We start from the raw sequence: 27451 nt of genomic DNA on the forward strand, positions 1-27451 counted from the left end.
GCAATTTAGAAAAAACTAACACTGAGACAAAAAAAAAATAAAAAATCCTACCACTATAAGGCAAAACAAACTCCAGAAACAAAAACACTATGTAGTTATGGAATTTCAGAGTTCCCCATTGACTCCCATCAGGCGACAGCATTTTTGTCCTCAAAAACAGCATGCGGTGAACATGGCTCTTTCTTGGGGGGGGGGGGGGGGGGGGGTTTGGACAAAAATGCTGTGTCTGATTGATTCTGGGACTTCACATGCTCCTTCTGTTGAACAATATTTTAAACCTGTATGTACTTGCTCTATGTACAAATCTCTTGTGGCTTGTGGTGAATACCATCCCGATTAAAAAACAGAGAAGCTTTTAGCTGTTTTGCTCAATAACTAAATGTTGAGAAACTTCTCATGTTTTTGTAGACAAAAATTCCACAGCAACAGACAGCAAGATTACCATGAGCATATTCCATTTTCTTATGTATGAAATACAAATCGCTTATTTGACTAAGTACATAATGTATAATCCATTCATTGTTTTTCAGCATTTGTGCTCTAGACATTTTATATGTTTTATTGCTAACAATTGAGGATCGAATAGAGAATTCATTTCATTTTCATTTTATATTGTTTCAAAATTTAGCCCATCAGGTATACAATATTTGGTGCTATTGTAATTCAGGGCACATATTTGTGAGGCTTGTGTCCTGGTACAGCTTCAATTTATTTTAAGAATATATTTTTTTTCTAGAAACATCCGTAAGAAGCAAGTAATATCAGCACTTGGCAGCTGTTCAAAAACAAAGCAAAGGTCTATGAGCATGTATTTCTATATTTCATCATTAAACTATGGTATAATTTAAAGCAGGCTCATATGTAGCCATATTTAGGATAAAACTACAATCCATTTTATACTCTTTTCGATGGGGCTTCATTTTCAATGTTAAACCTAAATTATAGGCATACATCAAGATGATGGTTACATGCTTAAAATCTGAAGTAAAACAAAACCCTAGGGTAAAATAACACGTATAAATTTCTTAGGTTGTTTTCTTAGAGAATTTCCTCTGGATATTTTTCTTATATGGAAATAAGAAAAATAAAAATGGAGGTATGGCACTAAAGAAAACTTAATTGCCAATCGACATAATAGAGCAAATTCCCCAAGCCTGAATATAGCATGCTACATCTACAAATCACTTCAGGTAGTCCCCAAAGCTGATAGATGATGATGTAGCATCCAATGTATGAAATTACTATTTACTGTGGAAGCACCATGGATCATCACATTTATAATGTGCATTTCTGAACTTATAATAATGAATCAGGGTTTGCATGCTTATTTGGTACCTGAGCGTGTGCTCTACAAAACAAGGTCATTTCATGGAATTCATACTGGAATGAATACTGTAGTTCTTCTGTATACGTAATAAAGTAATATATACTGTATATATGTAAAAAAGTATAGATAACATAAATAAAAAGAAACTGTATACATTTCATTGTACAACCTATAATCAAAATAGTCTAATGATAGACATAATACACATGTTTTTATACAGTATAAAACCCCCTTGGGGACTACAGTAGGAAAAAAACCTACAGATAAAATATGACTGTCATCACAGTTCTCAGTTGTCAAAAAGCTTGTCATCACAGTTCTCAGTTGTCAAAAAGCTGTCCTTAACTGCCACAAAGTACTGTAAATCCTCCCAGTTCTGCAGTAATATAAAAGCTGGTAATGTACTTTACCTTAAGAAAGTTGGCAAACTTTTAATTCCGTAAAATGACATGCAAACATTTTCCATTCACAAAGAACAACTATCTAGAATTATCTATGGTTCTTAGTAGAATATGGTCTATTGGGACAGTCCTTACTTGATAGGAGGTACCCTTGACAATGAGATTATTGTACAGTTGTCTACTGCTGGGATTCCTAACAATCAACTGTGATCTATGGAAAAGTTGGTGGAAAGATACAATAACCCTTCAGTGTCACCACAGGGGAAACTAGGCATTACACGGTTCTTATACAAATCAGTGGGAGTAATGCAGGACCAGACAGGTGCTCCGGAGTGAGACTGGATCCAGTTTTCTCTGTGGCCATAAGATAAGGATCCTTAATCAGACACCTTCCATTAAATCAGAGTTTCCTAAAGGGTATAAAATAGCATTTAGTCTTGACTGATACAGTTTTCTCCCCAACTTCTGGAAGTACAGAGGACTAAACCAAAAGAAAAATTAAAGTGCGTCATGCATGCCCTCCCCACCCCAAAAACAACAACAATAACAAAAAACTAATGATTGATACGACCAGGGAAAGCATTAGGGCCTGTTCACACTACTGAATTGGCATTGAAATTCCAAGCGGAATCCTTGTATGCGGACTCGACATGGAATCCTGCCTACTTGCTGTTTAAATGGGAGTGCTCGTGCCCCTCTGCTATCCGCGTCTCTCCGCTCCAAACATTTACATTTTGTATAGGGGTATTTTTGCTAAAGTTGGTCTTGATACTGGATGTGGTAATTTACAGTATGATGGTAATATGTGTGATGATATTTGCTTCTTGTATACTGCTGTTATTTGGTAACTGTTTGACTATTATTACTATACTTACAGAATAATCCTGCGTAAAAGTCTTGCATATGTTAATCTATCTATCTATCTATCTATCTATCTATCTATCTATCTATCTATCTATCTATCACATTCCAGGGCACCACTTTTAACAATCTATACTCCCTGGTGAGTGTGACGCCGTTGCAGCCTCTTATAGACCCTGCTTTCTCTTCATAGGGCACTACTTCCCTGACATGGCCTCAGTAGGAAATGTTTGGGTTATGCCCTCGTCAAAATCTGTGGGAGTGGGACAAGTTAGTAGGTGTATGGACACTAAGCCCTCATCAAAATCAGGGGGATGGGTAAGTGAAGTATTGGCACTACGTAAACACACACACGCTAAATGCATACATATTTTATTAAGCTCTTAAAGGACACTATGGGGGACAATGATTGGGTCCGACGTTTTTTGCGGTTTGCTTAAAAATGTGCCATCATCACTGATGTTTCGCAGAAGCGCAATGTCTCTATATGTATCCTGTGCGCAAGTGGAAACCACAAGATGCAACCTTTGGTGCTTCATAAATGTCCTCTATGTTTTTATTCGTATAAATCTGGTGAACCCATAAGTGGCCAGGGCTCTGATGACTGTATCATCTGTATTACCCTGATAGTGGCCCGTTCTTTGTCGGCAGATTATATTTTTACTTTTATTCAAGAGGATTTCTTTTTCTTATGTTTTATATGCCTCATAATCCCTTTGATATTATACTGTATTTCTTTTGTTTTAATAACCTTACTGCCTGTAAGAATACATTTATATAGTTTGGCAATAATAGTAGAATTTACTAATTGATTTCTATCAGTTAAAGAAAAAAGTATGTTTATTATTTTGCTTAAGTTGATTGTGAAGTCTGTTATTTTCTGTTTGTCCTTGGACTATGTTAGAAAATATGCAAAAAACCTGGGCCGATTTCTTTATTTTACTGTGTAAGGCTATAGTGTTGATTTTGTATTATTTCTTTAATTCAAATGAGACTTGCTCTGTCCCTACTCAACAGCTTAACAGCTGGTCCAAACTGTGAATACCAGTTTTAAGCTTGTGTTTTATGGACTGCAGCCAACCAATTGTAATAATGTTGTTAGCACTGCAGTAAGCTAAATGGGTTTCTTGCAGTAAAATAAAAGCCTTAAAAAAGTTTGAGGCCTTTTATACAAGTAAGCATGATTTTAACAGAATTCACTGGATGCTATTAAAATTTCTAAATGAAGGTTGCATCGTCATTTTAATGTATCTAGAATAGGAAGTTACCATATTTTCCAGCGTTTAAGATGACTGGGCATGTAAAAAAGGACCCCTGATTTTTAAGAAGATTTTCAGGAGTTTGTCTTATATGCTGTAAAAAGGATTTGCTAGCTGGAGCCCTGCTGTGGTCAGGCAGTGGTTAACTGAAGTTGAAAAAAAAACCTCACCTGTCACCCGTTCCCAGCAGCCGCGTGTCTCCCGTCATGTTGCTGGCACAGGCAGTGGGATGCAGAGACACTACCTGTGCCGGAGGTCCCAGAGCGCTTGGCTGTCAGGAGAGTTTTGGGAGAATGGCAGAGGTTTCAGGGACTTCCAGCTCCTCTGTCACTCTCCTGAAGCTCTCCCGGCAGCCAAGTGTCTTATCGGAGTTCGGAGATGCTCGGCTGCCGGGAGAGCTTCAGGAGAATGACAGAGGCTTCGGGAACTTGGTGCCTCTGCCATTCTCCCGAAGCTCTCCTGGCAGCTGACCATCTCCGAGCTCCTCCATTGAGACGTTCGGCTGCCGGGAGAGCTTCGGGGACCTTCTGCATAGGCAGTGTCTTTGCATTACACTGCCTGCACCGGAGACATGACAGGAGACATGGGGCTGTCGAGATTGGGTCTCAGGTAAGTTGAATGTTTTTTTTTTTTTTATATATAGAGGTTGCCGCATATGGTGGGGATGCGGCAGTTTTGAGCTCCCCCACCATATGCGGCGACCATACCCGGTGTATAAGACGACTTCTGACTTCTAAGAAGATTCTTCGGGTTAAAAAGTCGTCCAGAAAATACGGTGCCTTTTCTACATACAATTATATCCTTCCATACCTTTCTCTGGGGCTCAATATATCTCGAAATGTGTGTGTGAATGTATCACAAGATGTTTAAGCAACAAAACAAAACATGATATTAACCCTTTGAGGACCAGGCCCAAAAATGACCCAGTGGACCGCGCAAATTTTGATCTTTGCACTTTTGTTTTTCCCTCCTCCCCTTCTAAGAGCTCTAGCACTTTCAGTTTTCTGTCTACAAGGTCATGTAATGGCTTATTTGTTACAGGAATAGTTGTACTTTGTAATGGCGTCTTTCATTTTACCATAACATGTATGATGGAATCCCAAATATATTATTTATGAAGATATAAATAGGTGAAATCAAAAAAGAATGCAATATGGTAGAGTTTGGGGGGTTCCTGTGTCTACGTAATAATGCATTATTTGGTAAAAGCGACATTATACTATTATTCTATAGGTCAGTCCGAACACAACCATATGCAGGTTTACACAGATTCTCTAATGTTATATATTTTTTTTTATGAAATCCTTTTTTTTGGCAATTAAATATTTTGCACACTACAGTATATTATATGTTTATTTATTTATTTTTATATTTTTATTTATATAATGGGAAATGGGGGTGATTTAGACTTTTATTGGGGGAGGGGTTTTGGGGTAGTGTGTTGGTGTGTTTAACTTTTTTTTTTATACATTTTAAGTCACTTTGGGGGACTTGTACATTGATTACTTTTATTTTAAACACTGATCACTGCTATAGCATTGATCAGTGTTATTGGCGCTCTGCTCATTGAGCCTGCCTGTGCAGGCTCAGTGACCAGAGCACCGATCGGACCGCTAGGAGGCAGGTGAGAGACCTCCAGCGGTCCATTTTACTGATCGGGACCCCCGCAGTCACACTTGCTATGAAGCGCGCTCTGCTCCGGAGCGTGCTTCATAGCTCAGGACGTACCGGTACGTCCAGGTTGTCTAGGGGTTAAATACCCTGTTAAGAATTGTATATATTATATGAATTTATGCTTAGCTATAGCATTTGGGACAACCTAACACCTTGGTAGCCACCAAATACGGATTCTTTCATTGTGTAATCTTCAACGACAGGACTATTAATAATGAGAATCAATACAGATATACATCAAGAATTACAATTAAATAAGCACTGCCATTTCAATACACTGCATAGATTAATAGTACAAGGGAAGGGCATATGGAAAACTCTAATATATTTTATAAGAGAAAATTGTTACAAATATATAAACTGCAACACCTTCAGAAAACAGAGAGTGGCAGGGCAATTGCTTTTAGACGTTTTTCTGTATAGATATTTTTGCTATCATGACTTGTACAACTGTCATCTGTGATTAAACGTCTTGCCTTTCAATAAGGAGATGACTCTGTTCATCATGTCCCTATCTACACAGATATTTAGGTAAACTGCTTTTCATTAAAAACAGACTGCTGATTGGCAGTTATCTATGCATGCTGTGTATAGGCAATTAACTGTCAATCATCAGCTGGAAGGGGTCTGGCAAGAATCCTATTCTCCTGCAAATTAGGAGAACAGCTAAACAAAATGATGTAGGTAATACACCGATCTGTTCACCATTTCTTTCACAAGTTTATGCTGCCCTCATTTAAGGTGGAATAGACTTAATGACAGATTCCCTTAAAAAAAAACAACAACAACATAATGCTATGTTCACACAGCCTTTTTTATTGGACGACCATCATTTAACAGCAAATAATGGCCATCATTTCTGCAATAATGTCCATTATTATAAAATGAGGGTCCTTATTTGCCATTAAATGTTGCACATTCAAAAAAACTGACTGTCATTTTACTGGTATTTTAGCATAGCCTTAATAAGAACACAAACAATGGCCGCCTTCTATGAAATTATTAAAGTTAATTACAAAGCATGCACTATGTTCATATGTGCTTAGTAACCCAATCAGAGGTTTCCAGTTCTGTGCCTTTTGTCTTATAACAACACAGTACTGTACATTTCGAGAAGAAGCATGAAACTGTAAGGTGTCCGTAATGGAATTCATAATTAACTGATTAATCTTTATACCTTATACTGAAACATGATTTTTATAATGAAAAAATCGTGTTCTTGTCACTAAGAAATCCACTGGGCAATTATTAAGGCAAATTAGACTTCATTTTGTCCTAGATTTATACTATTGAGATCTTATTAAATATGTTAACTTTCATCCTAGACTTGTTGAAAAACTACCGTAGTAGAAAAGGTCATTTTTATTTGCCAATTTGAAGCCTCTCGGCTGTTGTACACCAGTGATACAATCTTGAAGCTGTATGTATGACATTTTTAGTAGCAAGGCTATACCACTTAAAAAGTATATTATTGATTTCCTCTCTGGTTGTACTTTGTCCTTTTGTTCGATCTGGCATCCTTCAGCTATTTAGAATGATAAAGCAGCAGGCTCAGCATGGATAAAAGTAGTTATTTTAAATCTATATTCTCAAATACCGTACAAAAATTAGAGAACAAACTATTCTTTAAAGATACTTGTAGTTTGGATATTTCCCAGTACATTTAATTTAAAGCGATAAGTAAAGAAAATAGACTACTTTTGTACAATCTCCAAATATTAGCTATGAATATATTAGATATATATTAATGTAAATGGAATATCCCTTTTCCCTATAACTTAAAGGAGACGTCTAACTAAGACAACCCCAATTTATAAATACATGTATAAATAAGAGCATATTGATTTGACAGTTGCCCCCCCCCCCTTTTTTTTTTCTAGAATGAATAGTGCTATTCCTATTCTATTGAGCCCCGTGCACCTTTTACACATATGGCCTACACGTAACGCTACATTTATCCTGTACCAGTCATTGCAGGAAAAAAGTGTGGCTGGCCAAGGCTTTTCCCAACAAGTACAACAGTTGGATATGGGAGAAGCCAAGCTCAACTCTTCGTGGCAAAAAGTTGAACAGATTTTAATCACAAAATCTATCCTCCAGGGTTATAAAAATTGTTGTTGTTCATTAAAGGAGACCTGTCACCCCCCGTGCCGGGGTGACAGGCTCCCGACCCCCCGTTACAGCCCCTTATACTCACCTGATCCCGCCAGGTCCGGCTTCCTGATCCGGTCGGGTCACGGAGATATGAGCGCCCGAAGCCCGGCGCGTGCGCTCACAGGAGGGTCCGACGCTCATAGAGAATGAATGGGGAGTCCGATGCACCGTCATTCTCTATGGGCATCGGACTCTCCTGTGAGCGCGCGCGGGGCTTCGGGTGCTTATATCTCCGTGACCCGACCGGATCAGTAAGCGGGACCAGGTGAGTAGAGGGGGCTGTAACGGGGGGTCGGGAGCCTGTCACCCCGGCAGGGGGGTGACAGGTCCTCTTTAAGGCTAGATTCACATAGGACGATCCGCTGCGGATTTCACACTGCGGATACACAGCCAAATCCACTGCGGAACTCAAACTGTCAATTTCAATGATATTGCATCAGTGACTGTGGCGTGGTGTGCAATGATTGGCTGAGCAGGACCTATGGGAGCCGGGAGCCTCAGATGCAGCCGGAGCATGGAACAGATAAAGTATGCTCCAGGCAGCAGTGGGTTAAGGGGTCGGCATTTACATACTCACAGCTGAATGATAATCCAGCTGCTAGTATGCAATATGATTGAAAATAACAGTTTGGGATCCACAGCGGATTTTGCTGTGAATTTTCAGCGTGAAATCCACTGCGGATCCGTCCTGTATGAATCTAGCCTTAAGAAAATATTTTTTTGTGTGTGTGTGTGTGTTAAGCTTTTGTGTCATCCAGATTCTGGCTGTTGTGTTTTCAGATATTTTTTAGGTTATTTTTGTTTGCATCTTCTGGTGCATTCTCAATGTGTTTATGTGTACAGTAATCTGTGTAGTTGCTTATAGAATAAGTGTCATAAATTTACCTGACCTGGCTTCAGTGAGTGCTCAACATCTTATTTTTCAGCTGCGACACATTCCTTTGCTGTCAGGGCGCTGCATTACTACAGAACTCAGACATGGACACTGGGTCAATCAGATCTGGAGCGGGAGTCTCATGCTGCGTTTACATGGAACGATTATTGTGCGAATTTGCACGATAACAATCGAACGATAATCGCACGTGTAAACGCAGCGAACGATAAAATGACGAGCGAGAAATCGTTCATTTTGATCTTTGAACATGTTCTCAAATCGTCGTTGGTTGTTCGCAAAAAATTTGCAGATTGTTCCGTGTAAACAGTCATTCACCGATTTAACCTATGTGTGAGATAGGCTTAAGCGATCGCAAAACGATTTTTTCATATGATATATCGTTCCGTCTAAACGCTGATCGTTATAAAAAATAAATCGTTACTTCGAAATTGTTAATCATACGATCGGGCAAATTATCGCTCCGAGTAAACGCAGCATCAGGCTCTCTATTTAGTGAGGTATTTAACAGAAAACCTAGCCCCAGGTGTCCATGATTGGTCTTTTATATCCTACACCAGATCTTCTTACCTTTACTTAAGGGTCCTTTTACACACACAGATTATCTGACATATATCTGGCAGATTTATGCAGCCAAAGCCAGGAATGGATTTGAAAAGAGGAGAAATCTCAGTCTTTTCTTTATGACCTGTTCTCTGTTTATAGTCTGTTCCTGGCTTTGGCTGCAAAAATCTGAAAGATATCTGTCAGATAATCTGTGTGTGTAAAGGGACCCTAAGTTCTGACCTTGCTCTGATATGACTTGATTCCTAACCTTGCCCTTGCCTACTATTTTCGATCTGAGAGCATTCTTCTGTTTTGACCCTTGCTTGTTGGTATTATTCTTTTAATTCTGCAGTAATGCAGCTTGCATTACAAAATATTTTATTTTTTATAAATGTGCATATTTTCTCTTTGTTGATTTCCGAGAGCAATGGCTTGGATAAGCAAACAAGGTAGCAATACTAGATCTAGGGGTTCACACCTGTTACGCATTTATGTCATCCTGTAGCATTTTAATATGACCTAAGGGTACAAACACACACAGCATATACGCTGCGTATTTACTGCTGCGATACGCAGAAGATACGCAGCAGATTAGATCTAAATAACTGAACACAGCATCAAATCTGCTGCGTATCTGCTGCGTATCTGCTGTGTTTGTACCCTAAAGGGGACTTGCCAGCAAAATAATTTGCTGCAATAACCTTGGGCAGCATGAAATATCAACATGCTTCCTAATAACACTGATCTGTGGCCCAAATTCACTATTGCACAAGTATCAGAATTCTGTCCCAACTCTGAGAAATAGATTTTAAAAGAACTGGGCACAGGAAGATATGTCCTCTAAATGGCTCAACTTTGGATTCCTCCTTTCAGGGTTGGTTTGGTTGACAAAACTTTACCAATATGCATATGGAGAGACTTGTCAAGTCAAGCAGATGCTTTTTTCAATGTGGCTCTCTTAAAAATATATATTTTCTTTGTAATGCTTTCTCAGTAAAACATAGTTTATTGAACTGATGGAGCTTACTTGTATTGTCACTTTAAAAATATTTTTAAATATCACAGAGAAGTTTTGATGAAATTTATTTATGTCAAGATTTAGGTGCTAAGAGCTCAACTGTTCACTAGAATGAGCCCGGAGCTGAAAACAATGTTCTCTACCCAGCTCTGTGCATATGACCATGATGGACTCTTATTGTTCTAAAGTCTATGGGACAGTCTCATGTCATGTGCACAGAGAATGATGAGAGATAATATCAACTGAGTGTTTTCACCTGCTTGTTCTAGTGATAAGTGAGGAACACCGGAGCCACCATCACTCTTGACATGTTGTTACGTCATCAAAGAAAGAAATCTGACACCATCCAAAAATGAAGAATCCTGAAGCATGTATTAGATCATCAAAAACAAACATGCAACTGTTAGCTCTGGGACACTAGCAAGATAGGCAGATAAGAGAAAAACAGTGAGCCCTAAGCTGAACCCGCCCACTGTCCCTTCCTACTTGCCACAAGATAGCCTTAGGCAAATGCGGGCAACCACATTGAGGGTCTCTGTACTGAAACAGGTGGATAACATGTAACAGGACAGACAAAAAAAACACAATGCTTTGAAAGTCTACAGTCCGGGTCGGCAACAGCGGCAGCGAAGTACAAAGCGACAGGTAAGAGAAAGGTCCAGATACAGGCACAAGGTTCAGGGCAGGCAGCAAACAAGGATAGTCAAAGCAGAGAAAGCCAAGGGTCAAACACAGAAAGAGAATCAATACAAAGCTGAACAGGACTACAACAACCAGCAAGCATTGCTGGAGCTGAATACTATTTATGGAGGATCAGGGACTCAGTCCAGCAGCTGATTGGACCAACCCCTGATCCTCAACACAGATCACCTGCACAGCAAGATGGGTGGGGCTGAACAAATCTAATATACACCTGTGTTCAGAAAGGGTTTAGGAAACAGCACAGAAACATAAAACTCAGCCACAGAACCCAAACCAAGGAGTGCAAAGGCACAGTCCTGACAGCAACATTTCAACCAATATTTTTTAAGCTTGACAAATGACCCATTTGGGGGAAAACATTAATGCCAACTAATGGAATTGTTGGCCCAGTTGCCTGCACTCTAACATTCTTGAAGATGCTGAGTCTAGTCAAGTGCTTTTGTAACATTATTTTAAACATGGCTGTACGACATGTCAAATTTATAGTCAGTTTTAATGTCTAGTTAAGTTTTGATGGTAAAAAAACATACTGTTGTACATTTTTTTCAATAAAAATCATGTATCATTGTTTGTTTATACTGATACATGATTATATTGTTACATAATGTGGCAGCCCAACGTAGATTGATAAAAGCATATTAATGGAATAGCAATTAATTAAAGTACATTGTCAGTGTTAAAAACAAGAATAGTTGCAAAATTACCAATCATTACACCTTGGAAGCAACTATGGATATTGTATAATACATGACACGTCAGGGATGATATTGTAACAGCGTTTAACAAAACAATGTAAAAATGTGCCTACACTTCTGCTTACAATACATTGAAAAGATGTGTTAACAATTGCCTATTTTAAAAATTAAAAAGAACATTTATGAGGTAGTTTCTTCTTTGTGTCGCATCAAGGAACCATCTGTTTTATTCCTATACGGTACTTACAGTTTATAAGTTCAGATTTTAAGGCTGGGAAGTTTGCAAGCATTTTTCTTAATAGTCAAACCTCACTTGGTTTGAACATGTCAAATTGGAATTTGAAATTCTTATCCAAACTCAGTCAAGCTTGAGCTTTGAAGGCGTTTTTCTATGAAAATCCGGAATAACTTTGGTGTACTGCATTATAATGAACCCTATACAAACCCAATGGATTGCTTAGGAAGTTAAGATCCATGTGAAAAAAATCCACACTGAACTAAATGAATTTGTAAGGTTTATCTCAATAACCATTCTAGGTGCAAATATTACATATTGCATTTCAGTTTTCCTTTAACCCATTTACGGACAAACTAATTTGAAAATGTAAGTGTTCTTTAAAATATTATATTTTTGCCTATCCTGGCATTACTCGTGTGTTTGCTTTTTTGGTTTAGATAGGATCAGTTTGAAAAACAGAAGCGCAAACAACTTTGTTCTGTTGGAAAACTTGGCGTTCTCTACATTAAAATGCGCACTACCCTCCATAACTTTCTGATCACTGGCTTTATTCTTTTGTTCTGCTATGTTTCCTCTGGTCATGTAATGGTTAACCTGGTTTTGCCTTGACAGCTGGTCCCTCCAATTGCCTTCTGGACCAGGTTCCTGGTCTCCTATTTAAGATGTGCCGGAGGTCCCCAAAGCTCTCCTGGGCAACCAAGAGTCTCATCAGAGAAGCTCAGAAACGCTCGGCTGCCGGGAGAGCTTCGGGAGGTCCGGAAGTCCCCAAAGCCTCTGTCATTCACCCAAAGCTTCTCACTGATGAGACTCTCAGCTGCCTGGGAGAGCTTCGGGGTTCTCCGGTGCAAACAGTGTACACTGCCTGTGCCGGGAATGGAATGGGAAATGCACCGCTGCTGGAAACGGTTCACAGGTGAGTTAATGGTTGTTTTTCTTTTTTTTTTTCATTTCTTTTTACTGCAGTTAACTCCTGCCTTACCGCAGCTGTCCTCCAGGGAGTAAACCCTGTTGTGGTCAGGCAGGGGTTAACATTTTCAGGCGTATAAGGTGAACCCCTGATAATCTTCTTGAAAGTCAGGGGTCGTCTTATACGCCGTAAAATACTGTAGTTAAAAGAAAAAAAATTTTCCACGTCCCCCACTCAAAAAAAGAGCTAACAAAAATAAGCAATAAGATATTTGACCCCAAAATGTCCACTGCTTGAAAGGTAAGCATAGAAAACAGAAAAAAAAACTTTCTTTTAAGGGGTACTCCAGAGACTTAATTTTTTTTTGGAAATCTATAGCTTTAATAAAGTTATAGTACTTTACTATATAACCTCATTAAAATAAAAGTTTATATTTTTAAACAAATCTGTGACATGGCTTTGCTCACACCAACGTTTGTATCGGGAATGGCAGGGCTGTCTAAGCAGCCCTTGATACCCTGCTTTGATCAAGCTCTGCTGCACAACTCTATACAAAGCAGGGTGTTTCCTCCCATGGACTGTGTATTTTTTACAGTACCTGGGGGAGGCTGTCCAAAGCGATCGCTGTGTGTCACAGCCTAGCCTCTACACAGTGAGCAGTGATTGTTACCACTGTTCACTTTACTAGAACCATTAGCAAAGCAAGTGGTGATTGTAATCATCACTTACTGTGTAGAGGCTGCCATGCTTTGTTACTGTCATGCAGCCTCCCCCGGGTACTGTATACAAGCATATTAGATAGCCCTGCAGTTTACGACACAAATGTTGGTGGCAGTAGAGGGGCCTGATAAATGCGTACATAAAAAAAAGGTTAAAAAATATAAGCTAAGATTCACTAAGGCACGGACTTCACAAGACCTATCGGACCATCTTATCAAGATGGTATTCCGTCATCTGGCATCAAGATGACAAAGTGGATTGTCCATCCCTCAGATACACAAATAAGTATGGAGAAATATGGAATTCTTTGTCACATTTCTTAAACCATTCAGATTTCCAGTGTAGCATTGTGCATTATGTATCTGACAAAGGGCACTGCTATTATGGTAAAACATCATGAAGGAATGAATTTTCCAGCAGAACATTGCACGACATTGTACGACTAATTTGCATTAGAATAGAAATGAAAAAAAAAAAAAAAGTTACCTTCTGCTGGCATTCTCATTTAGGGTTCCTTTGCACACACAGCAGATTTCACACTGCAAGTTTTGCAGGGATACTCTGTACCTTCATTGCCTATGATTTTGAGAATGTAGCTACGGCCTACGTGTCTCACCACAGCCACTGATTGGCAGGTAAAGTATAAGCCTGGAAGCTGATGGGTTAAGTGGGCAGGCCGTGATAGTATAGAGTATCGCAGCGGATTTTGCAGCATGAAATCCGCTGGAATACTGTACGTGTGAAGGCACCCTTAAGCATTCTTATAGATTATACAACCTAGCATCATTCAACAGTTATCATACACTATTATATGAGCACATACACATGTTAGAGATGAGTGAAGCCGCCAGAAATTCGTTTTGCTAGCTTTGCAAATTTTTGGTAAATTTTTTTCCCCGCAAATCGAATCTTAACAAATTTCATTAAAACAGCCCAAACTATAGGAGCTACAATACTGGGGCTATTACAGAAGGGCAAATTTGTTAAAGCATGTTAGTCAATCATCCAATTTCCACCATTCCTCTCCTCTCTGTCCCTATATCACTCTCTTAGTCTTTCCTTGCTCTGCTCTAACTGCCTGCTGCTATTCTGCTCTCTCCTTCACACACAGCCAACTGGCCGCCTCCATTAAGGAACCACCTTATATAGAGGGTGAAGTGCTGACATCACCCACAATCGGCCCTTCTATCCTCTCCTTAACTCTCTGTTCCTAAATCGCTTTGTTAGTCTCTCTCTGCTCTGTTCTAACTGCCTGCTGCCATCCTGCATTCTTCTCCACATACAGCCGACTTGCCACCTCCTTAATGAACCTCATTAACGAAAGGCCTTATATAGAAGGTGAGAAGGAGGTGCTGACATCACAGAGGGGCCTGCAGCTGATTATGGTTAAAGGGGTATTCCCCCCAAAATTATTTTTGCATTAATACGTTGCCCACCCGTAGCTTTCCATCTTTCCAATATAAAGTTATTATGGATTCTGCACAGTTTTGCTGTTATATAGATGCATCCACCCCCACGGATTGCATAGAATCATCAAAGCTCAGTCCACTCCGACACGCTCCCTGCTCCTGGCCCGCACCCTCCAAGACGGCATCACGTGTCCTCCATCTCTTCAATGGGCTGGGCTAGCGCTTCTAACCCAGTCCACTGAAGTGAGGGAGGACACTGACAGCTGCTGTTCAGTGTCTTCCGTCTCTCTCCCCCCAGGTCAACTTTGTGCCCCCCCCCCGACCTCTGAGCTCACCTGTGGCCCCCACAAGCAGTCCCGACACCCGGCAGCCAGCCAACACCCCCGATCCCCCCCCACTCACAAACAGTGGCAGCGGCACCCGCTCACCCCCCAGCAATCCCTCCCCCCGGGACGACACTTGCGGCTCACCCTCCCAGCAGCGGCACCCGCCCCCCCCCGCCGGACTCAGAAGCAGCAGTGGCGGCGACAATCGCTCCCCTGCAGCCCCCCCCCCACCGGACTCACCAGCGGGAGCGGCGCCGGCTGACATCCCCCCCCCTCGGAGTCAGCGGTGGCCATAACACCCAGTGTACTCCATACAGTCTGGCCACACCAGAAAAACAACAAAGTGCTAACTCACCTGTCCGCCGGTCCCAGCAGCTCCTCTCTCGGCACAGCATGCACTCCCATCATCCTCCGCCACGGGCAGTGGGGTACAGTCACTGACTGTGATGGATGTGTCCTGCAGCCTCTATAGTTCATGATAGAGGCTGCAGGTCACTTCCAGCACAGTCAGTGTCTGTATACCCCACTGCCCGCCCCGGAGGATGATGGGAGTGCGCGCTGTGCCGAGAGAGGAGCTGCTGGGACCGGCGGACAGGTGAGTTATCGCTTTGTTGTTTTTTCTGGTGGGGCCACAGTGGCGGGCTGGGCAGGGGGACTCACCTGTCCGCCGGTCTCAGCAGCTCCTCTCCCGGCAGAACACGCACTCCCATCATCCTCTGGAGCAGGCAGCCGGGTACAGAGACGCAGCCTGTGCCGGATGCGTCCTGTGGCGTCTATCATGTATTATAGAGGCTGCAAGGACACCCGGCGCAGGCTGCGTCTCTGTACCCCGCTGCTCACTCCGGAGGATGATGGGAGTGTGCTTTCTGCCGGGAGAGGAGCTGCTGAAACCGGCGGACAGGTGAGTTGCTTGTTTGTTGTTTTTCAAGTCGGGCTTTGGCTACTATGTGGGGGACTATATGGGGGCATTGGCTACTATGTGGGGCACTATATGGGGGCATTGGCTACTATGTGGGGCACTATATGGGGGCATTGGCTACTATGTGGGGCACTATATGGGGGCATTGGCTACTATGTGGGGCACTATGTGGGGCACTATATGGGGCACTATATGGGGGCATTGGCTACAATGTGGGGCACTATATGGGGGCATTGGCTACTATGTGGGGCACTATATGGGGGCATTGACTACTATGTGGGGCACTATGTGGGGGCATTGACTACTATGTGGGGCACTATATGGGGGCATTGGCTACTATGTAAGGCACTATATGGGGGCATTGGCTACTATGTGGGGCACTATATGGGGGCATTGGCTACTATGTGGGCACTACATGGGGGGATTGGATACTATGTGGCTAAGAGCGTGGCTATGGAGGGTCGCTATGGCGACTGCGGCGCACATGTCCCTCTTCGCAAAAGTTGGGAGGTATGACGGCGGCGGCACCCGCTCACCCTCCCAGGGCGACACCTCATTTGCTCATTCGGCTCTGCTATATCACTCATCCGGCTCTGCTATATCACTCATCCGGCTCTGCTATATCATGCAATCGGCTCTGCTATATCATTCAATCGGCTCTGCTATATCACTCAATCGGCTCTGCTATATCGCTCATCCGGCTCTGCTATATCGCTCACTCGGCTCTGCTATATCGCTCACTTGGCTCTGCTATATGGCTCACTCGGCTCTGCTAAATCATTCAATCGGCTCTGCTATATCATTCAATCGGCTCTGCTATATCACAAACTCAACTTTGCTATGTCGCTCACTCAACTCTGCAATATCTTGCATTGCATTATGGGAGATGTAGTTTTCTGGCCGGCCCCATATTGGATATAGTTTAGCTTTTAAAAAAACTTGTAACTATGGAACGGAAGCAGCTAGAAAGACGGGAGACGGCTTAAAATTCTCAGGGGGACTTGGTGAGCAAGACAAGCTAGGTTTGGGAGCATTACATCTTTTTTAGCTCTTGGGGGGAAAACCCCTTTAATCCCTTTCTCCCGCCCAGTGACACTACTCCAGACAAATGTGCTGCCATTGGGAATGAAGCGAATTGACAGCGCAATTTACAGCAAATCTTGATTTGCCTGATTTGCTTTGCTCATGTCTAATACAAATATATATATATATATATATATATATATATATATATATATATATATATATAAAACAATTTGGAGAGCAAGTGTACAAGACTTGTACAATGAAAAGAATGACAGAGTTAGTGGCCTTTTCATGTCTTGGTATTTTCTACATTCCTGTGACTTTTGTGAAGTCTTGGTTCACTGGAGGATAACTTTAGCTAGGATGCTTGGCTCACTCTTCTTTTTAATAGATTTTTTATTTTTTTTCATTTCCTTCCCATTTCTGACAGGAGCACACCAGGTGGACAGTTCATTCTACTATCTCTCCTAAATGTTGTCTATCTATTGAAGCACAGGAAAAAAAATGCAATTTCATTATGCTTTCAAAAGGTCAGCAGACAAAAATTAAGCTGCAATTCTGGGATAATTGTCTTTTTCTCTGAGTATGATTATTGTCTGTTTTAAATTACACTGAAAATTACTTTTCTAACTAATTTGATTTAATATACAGAACAATGTTACCGTGTTTAGAGGATTTGAGGAAAACCCATCCACAGTAAGTAATGTTTTAATCTAATTGATACAGTAACAATTGCTTTCAACTTTAATTACATTTTTTGTAACTTGAGATGTGCAGATCGAGTATGTCTAAATTAAACCTAATAAGACACATCAGCTGGATCTGTGGCACAACATTTCTGAGTTGTTTACTGGAAAAAAATAAATGGAGTACTCATTGTCCCGCGGATAGAAGAAGCCAAAACCAAACCGGAATACCAATTCATGTAGATTAATCTTCCAGCACTAACTACTTGTAAAGTTCTCACAAAAAGTACAAAGCATCAGTTCTTTCATAATCTGAAAAGATAGCAGTGGTGGGCTTACAAATGCCAACAATACAACAATATTCCTTCATATTTCTAAACTCCATGTTGTATTTTGCTAATTTAGTATAAACACCATAACCCCCCCCCCCACACACACACTCCCGTGCTGCTGCTCCTGGGGTCTCCAGCCATATATCTGTATCCACATTAGCTTTTTAAAAACACAGATTTATCGAGCTGTGTAAAATAGTAACTGGTGGAAACTGCTCACAGCAACCAATTACAGCTTTGCTTCTATTTTACTAGCTGTGATTGGTTACTGTGAGCAGTTTATATCAGATTTTGTTTTACACAGCTTGATTAATATTGGTTAAAGGGGTCTTTGCCTGTCAGGTTCTGAAGAGATGAATTGTAGCTGCAAGAATTCCTTTTGGTGGTCTGGGCCAGATGGAGAGAAAAAGAGAAGAAGTCACTGAATAACATTTTTTAGTGGGGGTGCCCCAAGGTGAAAAGGGCATCGTCGCTATATGCCTTATTAACCAAAGGGCTTCTTCCTAACAATGCCCCCGGACCTCACTCAGCAGTGATTGCCAGGATTATTAAATGTGGATTCTGGCCTTAAGTCAATGCCAATTTTCATTTTTGCATTTTTGTTTTTTCCTCCTTGTCTTCTAACAGCCATAGTGCTTTTATTTTTCAACCTACATGGCCATTTGGGGAAACTTATTTTGTGCTTTTGAGGTTTTGTCATACATTTTATGGTGAATTAAAAGAAGTAGTTAAAAAGTGCAATTGTTCTTGGAAAAATCCAGCCTTTTCATGGTCCTGTAGATGGAAAAATTAAAGAGTTACAGTTATTAGATGGCAAGGAGGAAAAAACAAAAACGCAAATATGAAAGTTGGCCCTTTCCTCAAGGCCAAAATCCACTGTGTCCTTAAGGGGTTAAATAAATATTTGTGTACATTTGCATATAAGTTTTAAAATTCTTACCTATTATATCAGTTTTGGTTTTCTTGTTTAATAAAAGATGAACATGTGTTTGGAGTTGTAATTTAGGTTCACTTGGGGCAAGTTCAGCCCAAACAGATGTTGCACATGAGCATTGTATTACTTTCAACTTTATCATCATAATGTAACAAGGTTTCAGTGGAAAAAAAAAATATTAAAGTTCCATTTGAGAGGTAGAGTTAATGAGATGTAAATGCTACGCTGTGACACATTAGTGCCTTGATGTTGGCACATCCTAACAACACGATATTAGGCAAATGAGTGTTTGATGTCGATCTTGATGTGGTATAAATGATGATATCCATTTGAGATTCTTAACCTAAGTTGCTTCCTTTTCTTTTATCTTCTGAACTTTTACATGTTTAGAAGACATAAAATATTTTTCACCTCATCAACTGCTCACTAATTATTTACGCTGATAAGCTATAACATTAAACCACTGACAGGTGAAATGAATAACATTGATTATCTCAAGACAATGGTATCTGTCAACGAATGGGATATAGTAGGCAATAAAAGCACAGTCTGTTCTTGAAAAATGTGTAAGCGTAAAATCTGAGAGGGAGTAAGAAAGCGTATATGTGTTAGTTTTATTTACTTACCCTCTAATTATAAGAATATTAGTTCCTAAATAACCCTTTAATGATGACAGTGATGGAAAGGTGTCAGAGTATACAGTACATCACAGCATGTGACTGTCTAGCTTTAAACTAGTCAGAATGCAAGAGTGATAGCTTGCTCAGCCAATCACTGACTAATTGAAAACCGACAGTGATTGGGTGAGCAGGCTATCAGTCTAGTGTCTCAAGAGTGACAGCCTGGTCAGCCGATCGCTGACTAACTGAGAACAGACAGTGATTGAGTGAGCGGGCTATCACTAAAGATGAGCAAACCAGCCAGATTTCTGGTTCATATGAATCAGGAATCTTGGCGGCTGACTCCCGCTGTCTGCCGGCTCTGTGCAGCGGGTGGATACATCGTAAGGAATGCCTGGAAAACTGGGATACAGCCATTGGCATTGGCTGTATCCCAGTTTTCTAGGCCTTACGATGTATCCACCCGCTGCATGGAGCCGGCAGACAGCAGGAGTCAGCTGCCGAGATTCTGATTCATACGAATCAGAAATCTGGCTTGTTCTCTCATCTCTAGCTATCACTCTAGTGTCTCTAGAGTGACAGCCTGCTCAGCCAATCACTGACTAACTGAGAACGGACAGTGATTAGGTGAGCAGGCTATCACTCTCGTGTCTCGAGAGTGACAGCCTGCTCAGCAAATCACTGACTTACTGAGAACGGACAGTGATAGGGTGAGTGGGCTATCACTCTAGTGTCTTGAGAGTGACAGCCCGCACAGCCAATCAGGGGCCGCTGTGCTGTGCCTCACTCAGTGATTGCCTGAGTGCTTGGCCTAACACATGAGCATGCTCAAGTCCGATCATTTAGTATTTTATTACTGGTGGCTGAAGAAATTAAATGAAGCCCTAGGGAGTCCAGGAAACAGTGGATACAGCATAGGCTGTATCCATGTTTTTTTAAAACTCCGTAGGGCCACCAGTAATCAAATGCGGAATGAGTCGAGTATCTTTGAGTTGCATTGATCTCTATTTGTGTGTTGTTGTTGTGCCACTGGGGGAAACAAGCACAATGTGCCCCAGAACCCCCATGACTATTAGGATCTAGAAAGTTTCCACCAAGCACGCAACCTGTTGAGACCAAATAATCTGCTCTGTCTATTGTTTTCTAGCCATATTTCGCACAATTACTTAATAGGTAGTTAATACACAGCTCACCTTTAGAAACCTTACCCCTTCTCCTGCTAACACATGAAAAGGTAGCTTGTGGCTCACACTCTAGAAGACAAACTACAGTAACTCACTAGTTTAGTTATCCGTATAATTCCTATAGACTTTAGTGGCCACGGAAATGTAGATGTGTGGCCACCTCTACCTTATATGACTGCAGTACAGAATAAGGCTCCAGGGTGCCTCCGCTAGTCTTGAGGTACCCCTGACCACATTAACTATTTTTAACTCATTAATAAAAGTTCCTTCTCATGTATGAAATTGTTTCTTACCAACGTTTAGTACATACGTAAGGACAAAGTCTAGAGCAATGTATTTATTATTTCCTCTCGCTTTCACTTCAATGAAATATAGAGAAAAAAAATGAAATTAATTTCTTATGAACCATGCATGTGTTGTACTTTAAATATGCATGCCCTGTCTCTAGTTATGCCATGAAGTTAATGAGGCAAAAGATATGAAACGTTAAACCAAGTCTAACAGTTCTACATTTTTTTAGATTGGGGAAAGATTTTTATGTTAATGAAACCATATGCAGCTTGTAAACTACACTGCCTAGGTTTGATAACAAGCTCTAAGATTTTAGATTGTTATAATCTTTAATTAGATTGATTTCAATTATGTAGCTACATCTAAGACAAACAAGGATAATAAATTGAGAATATAATCATGGTGGGGAAAAAAAAATCTTCTCATTTAAAGGGGCACCACTGTCTAGTTTTGTCCAGCTTTAAGTTTGACAGCTAAACTGATCCTTCCACCTGGTTTGTACATTAACAGGTAAACTATTGTGTCATCTTATCTCAAAGGACAAAGACAGTGTACCTGCCAACCTTAAAATTGTAGTTCTCCAACAGTTAACCCCCTCCCGCTGCTGCACCGTAAATTAACATCGCCGCAGCCTATGCCCGAGGCTGCAGCAATGTTGCTGCAGAAGCTGCACCTGTGTGATCCCCTGCAGGCCCCAACTGTCAGTGATAGCTGGGGACCCACTGCAACTGTCAGCACCGGGACCACGCTCTGGTGCTGACAGTTAACCCTATAGATACTGCAGTCTGCACGACCAGGGGCGTAGCTAGGATTCATGGGGCCCCATAGCAAAAAACAGTACGGGGCCCCATAAATCCTGTACGCTCCCCTACCCTCACCCCACTGCCAAACACAGACAATGACGCACATATACACACACACAGAGGCACCATTAACATATATACAGATACGCCACTGACATACACACATATATACGCTGTAATGTGATTACAATAGTGTTGATGTTTACAGTACACCGTGAGTAGACTGTACACAGGAAAATCATCTCAGTGTAGTAAGAAATACTCAACCAGAAACAAATGAAAATGCAGAAGATATTAGTGGTGGGTTCTTTTATTAGAGCCCAGCATTGATAGAAGCTGCTGCAGAACATCTTTGGGAGCAAACCTGTCAATCACTTGAGACACAACTGACATACACAAACACACACATATACACCAGTGCTACAGACATTGCTGACATACATACACATACTGACATATAAATATAAACACAGATACATATATACACACACACTGACATATACATATACCCACAGATACATATATACACTCACTGACACAAATACACAGCACTTACAGCTCCCAGGCTTCCCCCTCCTCCTCCTGTAGTCTAGGCTGCTCTTCACCTAGAAGTATTCAGTACCTTTGGGTCATGTGATTATAAGGTCCTTCATCCCTCTCCTGTGCAGTGCAGGACCTGGCAGGTCCTGCTCCTCTGTTCAGCCCGCTCACCCGGCACTACAGTGAGGGGGCTGAACAGTGCAGTGGCGGGTCCCCCTTCCTCTCTGGACACTGGGGGGTACAGTTGTCGGATGTCAGTGTCAGTACCTACTATGAAGGCAGGGCAGGCTTCCTCGGCCCCCCTTCATGCAGGGGCCCTATAGCAGTCGCCTTCCCTGCCTTCATGGTAGCTACGCCATTGCGCACGACCTACAGAGGGAGAATTCTTTGTCTGATAACCATCGGGGCTCTGCAATGTGAAGCCTCAAGCTTTCAGCGTCCTGGCTACGGAGGCTGGCAGCGAGCAGGAGTGCCTAAAATGTTTGCGTTTCAGATTCTGAGGAGATGAGTTATCACCAGGAAAAGTTTTCATGATAGTTGTTCCAGATGGAGAAGAAAAGGAAAAGTAAGTGACTTCAATTAGATATCCCATTTGAGTCACTGGATGTAACTGCACTGTTATAACTTATATTGTGTGCAGAGCATGTGAGCAATTGGTATCTACCTCTATATGGGTCATTGTATGGGATAATGTAGGTAGTCAATGTCTGGCAATAACATTTGTTTTGTATATGCTGTTAATATTGTTTTTTTGTATACTGGATTTTACTAATTGCATTGTGGCATTAAACTATGTTTTCTGGTCTTCGACAAAGCATCCAGTGTACACTACACCTATAACCTTCCAACTGCAATAACTTCAGACCTTCAGTACATGCTGGGAATTGTAGTTGCAAACACTACAACTCTTAGAATCTTCTGACAGTCTACAGCCCTTAGAATATACTGGGATTTCAAGTACAAATGAACAGAAAACTCCTCTGATGATCTGGTGCTGTGGAAGGATTTATTGATAGACCTTCAAGACTGATGGTTGCACTTTTGCCACTAGGAGCCTATATACAACTATCACTTTAGTTCATTGTTATTTATTAAAGTGTTCTCCTCTCAGAAACTACAAGTCCCAGCATACCATGCAAGAGTCATAAGTGTAAGGCATTCTGAGAGCTGTAGCTTGGCTTAAAGCTTGTTATTCCTATGGGAGTTGTGGACACAGATACAGCTGAATCCAGAATGGAACTGGGTTAGTATGTATTTTCTCTTAGTTTTTTATTGGTGGACCCCCTAGATCAGTGAGCCAATGGTACCCTAGTCTGACACTGTCAATGTAAAACACCAGTTGGTGAGATCACAGAAAAGGTGTAGTAATATTTTAAAGGAGTTCTCAACTCAATATTTGACAGTCCTTGTGGGCCCTCACAGATGTTTAGAGCATTCATCTTCTTGTCTAGTACACTTATATATCTCTCTGTAAATACATACCAAAGAGTCTGTGGGGATGAGTATGTGTCAAAGTCTTCAATATTTAGTGTATATTGCTTTAGAAAAGGAACATCAAACAGACACAGATACATTGAGGATTTGTCTATTTACAGACTTTTCATCCCACATTCTCTTACTGAAAATAGAATAGACATCTTATTTACCATTATCTAGGAACATTCCTTAAAGATTACAGCTGTTCCTGTACAAAACACTACAAACCTCTACTTTAGCTCTTCTCATTCATGTCTACAGAGAAACTTTCAAATTACAAAGCTCTTTTTGCAAACATTTCACCCCATCACCAGCCATTTTATTTTGCAAATTATAATAACCTTTGTAATTTTGTATACATATATAGAATTATTATTCATGTCTGAACTCTCATTGGTTCTGAATTGTCTTTGAATTTTAATTGGATCAATTGTAAATCCTTTTTAGGCCATGTTCACACAACGTATTGTTTGTATAGATCACAGCTGTTGTTGCAATTTGCAACAAAGGCCGTGATTTATGCTAAACATATGTTGTATTTGAATGAATGGAATCCCGGCCAGAGCATATACAAATAGTATACCCGTCGGCCGGGATTCCATTCGGCCACAAGAAAAACTGACATGTCGGTTTTCTGCGGCCGCTATTCATTGAACAGCAGCCGCACAGAATATGTCAGTTCCCACAATAGTGCATGTGGGAGGTGAGTTTGTTTGGACAGCAGCTAGGGAACCATCATACACTAAAGTGGGGGCAAAAGCCCGGGGGCCATCTCTTATAGAAAGTAGCAGCCAGGGGGGCATCTATTATGAGAGCAACAGCCAGGGGGGCATCTATTATAGGGCAGAAGTCAGGGGGAGCATCTATTTTAGGGGGCAGCAGACAGGGGACCATCTATTATAGGGGTAGCAATGAAAAGGGCATCTATTATAGAGGGCAGCAGCCAAGGGGCCAGCTATTAGAGGGGGCAGCAGCCCAGGGTCTATCTGTTATAGAGGTAGCAACCAGGGGTGCACCTATTACTAGGGGGTAGCAGCACAAGTGGACATCTACTATATTAGGCAGTGGAGGGGAGGGGAGAGGGAGGTTGGGTAGACAGCATAGCGCCCGGGGTACATTCAATTTACCTTTGCCTGTGAGTGACTTAAAATATGATTTTCCATTTACATGCACACAACCGGTTTTCAAGGTTTAAAACTGCAGTAACTGTGAGTAATACAATTCTGTATAATAGATATAACAATGTTAACTAAAAAGAAGCTGAGTCAGAAATCTGGCAATGAGAACTACATTAAAAGGAAGAATGTGAAATCAGGCCGAAGATAAAAACATGATGTGGTTTACCAAACAGAAAATGTGCTAATATTAGCTATTCATTTTGCAAAATGCTTTTCTTTTCACCTTTACCCCTTAACTCTCAGATAAACAATATAGCTGAATATCTGAAGAAAAGTTAATTTTAAGCTTCTGAAAGAAAAATCCAAATCGGGTCAAGGATTTTAGGACCTTGCATTGAAAATCTAGTTTCCACCATTGCATGAATAATAACCATCAAATTGACATTCGTGTGATTGCTGATCCCGGAGAGGATTCAGCTCGAGCCCTTTATCTTTTGAAATGCCAGGACTTTTATCTCAGTGGTCTACATCTGAAGATAAGGTTGCTGATATGTTATGCACTGCACCTCCATGAACTATAACAGTTAAGTCTTTGCTTTTTGCAGTGTCTGCATGTGGACAGGAATTGTAAAGCTATCATGAATGACATTTCCCCTCGTATGAGGAAAAACTTCTGGAGGAAAACTTCTAAGCAGATTTTCTCTCGAGAAATAGAAAAAAATAAAGGCTTTATTTATAGCTCAGTTCCAGGGGCAAACTTCCATTCTTTCAAGTCGGATGGGAATATAGTGTAGTAAGTCATGCCCCATTCACAAATCAAAATTATGTGATGACAATATAGTTTTGCTTTGAATGATGTAATAAAATGGAACCGCAGGGACTGGGAACAGTTGGAATGGCAGCTGTAGGGGATCTGGATTCATTAGAATTAGAGATGAGCTGCGAATTGCACTTCAATTCCCTTCATTCTGCAAAGCAATTCCCCACAATTTGTTAAGGAATTTTTTTTAAAAAACAAAATGGAGGCCGCACATGCTCACTGGGTGGAGGAGAGAGCAGGATGGCAGCAGGCAGTTAAAGCAAAGCAGGGAGACACTAACAGAGCGATGTAGGGACAAAGAGCAGAGGCATGGCGAAAATTGGATGACTGACAGGCTGATTTGAAATAGTGATTTTCCGATTTTTGACTCTTTTACAACAACATGCTTTAAGAAATTCACCCTTCTGTAATAGTCCCAGTATTATAGCTACTATAGTTTTGGCTGTTTTAATGAAATTTGTTAAGATTTCATTTGCGAAAAAAAAATTAGCAAGCTCGCAAAACAAATTTCTGGCTGCTTTGCTTATTTCTAATTAGAATAACACTTTGTAATGGCGGAATACACCTTTAACCCCTTAACGACTGCAGGTGTATATTTACGCCCTGCGGTCGGTAAGGGAGTTCAGAGCAGGGCTGCGCGGCGACTCCGCTCTGAACCGCCACGGTCCCGGGTGCCGCATGTAGCCTCGGACCGCGGCTATTAGCGGGCAAGGTCCGATCGCCGCGCCCACTAATCAGGTAATCAGATGCAGCTGTCAAAGTTGACAGCTGCATCAGATTACCTTCCGGAGCCGTTCCCTGGTGTCTAGTGGGGTGGATCACTCCTCCGGGACAAGCGATCCACACATCCTACTCCGTCTGGGGTCTGCACCGTAATGACGCTGATCCCGGCTCGGCATTCGGATGCTTCCGTCCCCAAGGGGGCTTCTAGTATAATTGTAAAAAAAAAAAAGTGTCATTAATAATAAAAAATAAATAAATAAACATGTTTGGTGTCAACACGTGTGTAATCGCCCAAACTATTAATTTATCACATTCCTGATCTTGCACGGTAAACGGGGTAAGCACAATAAAATCCCAAAGTGCAAAATTGCGCATTTTTTGGACACATCAAATTCAGAAAAATTGTAATAAAAAGTGATTAAAAAGTTGCATATGTGCAATTAAGGTACCGATAGAAAGAACACATCATGGCGCAAAAAAAGACACCTTACACAGCCCATAGATCAAAGGATTAAAAGTGCTATAAGCCTGGGAAGGGAGCGATTTTAAGGAACATATTTTTGTTAACAATGATTTGAATTTTTTACAGGCCATCAGATACAATAAAAGTTAAAAATGTTACATATCGTTGTAATCGTAACAACAGGAGGAACATATAACAAGTCAGTTTTACCCCAGGGCGAATGGCGTAAAAACAAATACAAATAAACAAAATGCGTTTTTGTTTTTTTTTCAATTTCACCCCACATTTATTTTTTTCCTGCTTTTGCAGTGTACTTTATGAAAATATTCAGCTTGTCATTGCGAAGTACAATTAGTGGCGCAAAAAATAAGGGCTCATGTGGGTTTC

The sequence above is a fragment of the Dendropsophus ebraccatus genome, chromosome 3 (genome assembly GCF_027789765.1).
Source record: "Dendropsophus ebraccatus isolate aDenEbr1 chromosome 3, aDenEbr1.pat, whole genome shotgun sequence".
NCBI classification, from domain to species: Eukaryota; Metazoa; Chordata; class Amphibia; order Anura; family Hylidae; genus Dendropsophus; species Dendropsophus ebraccatus.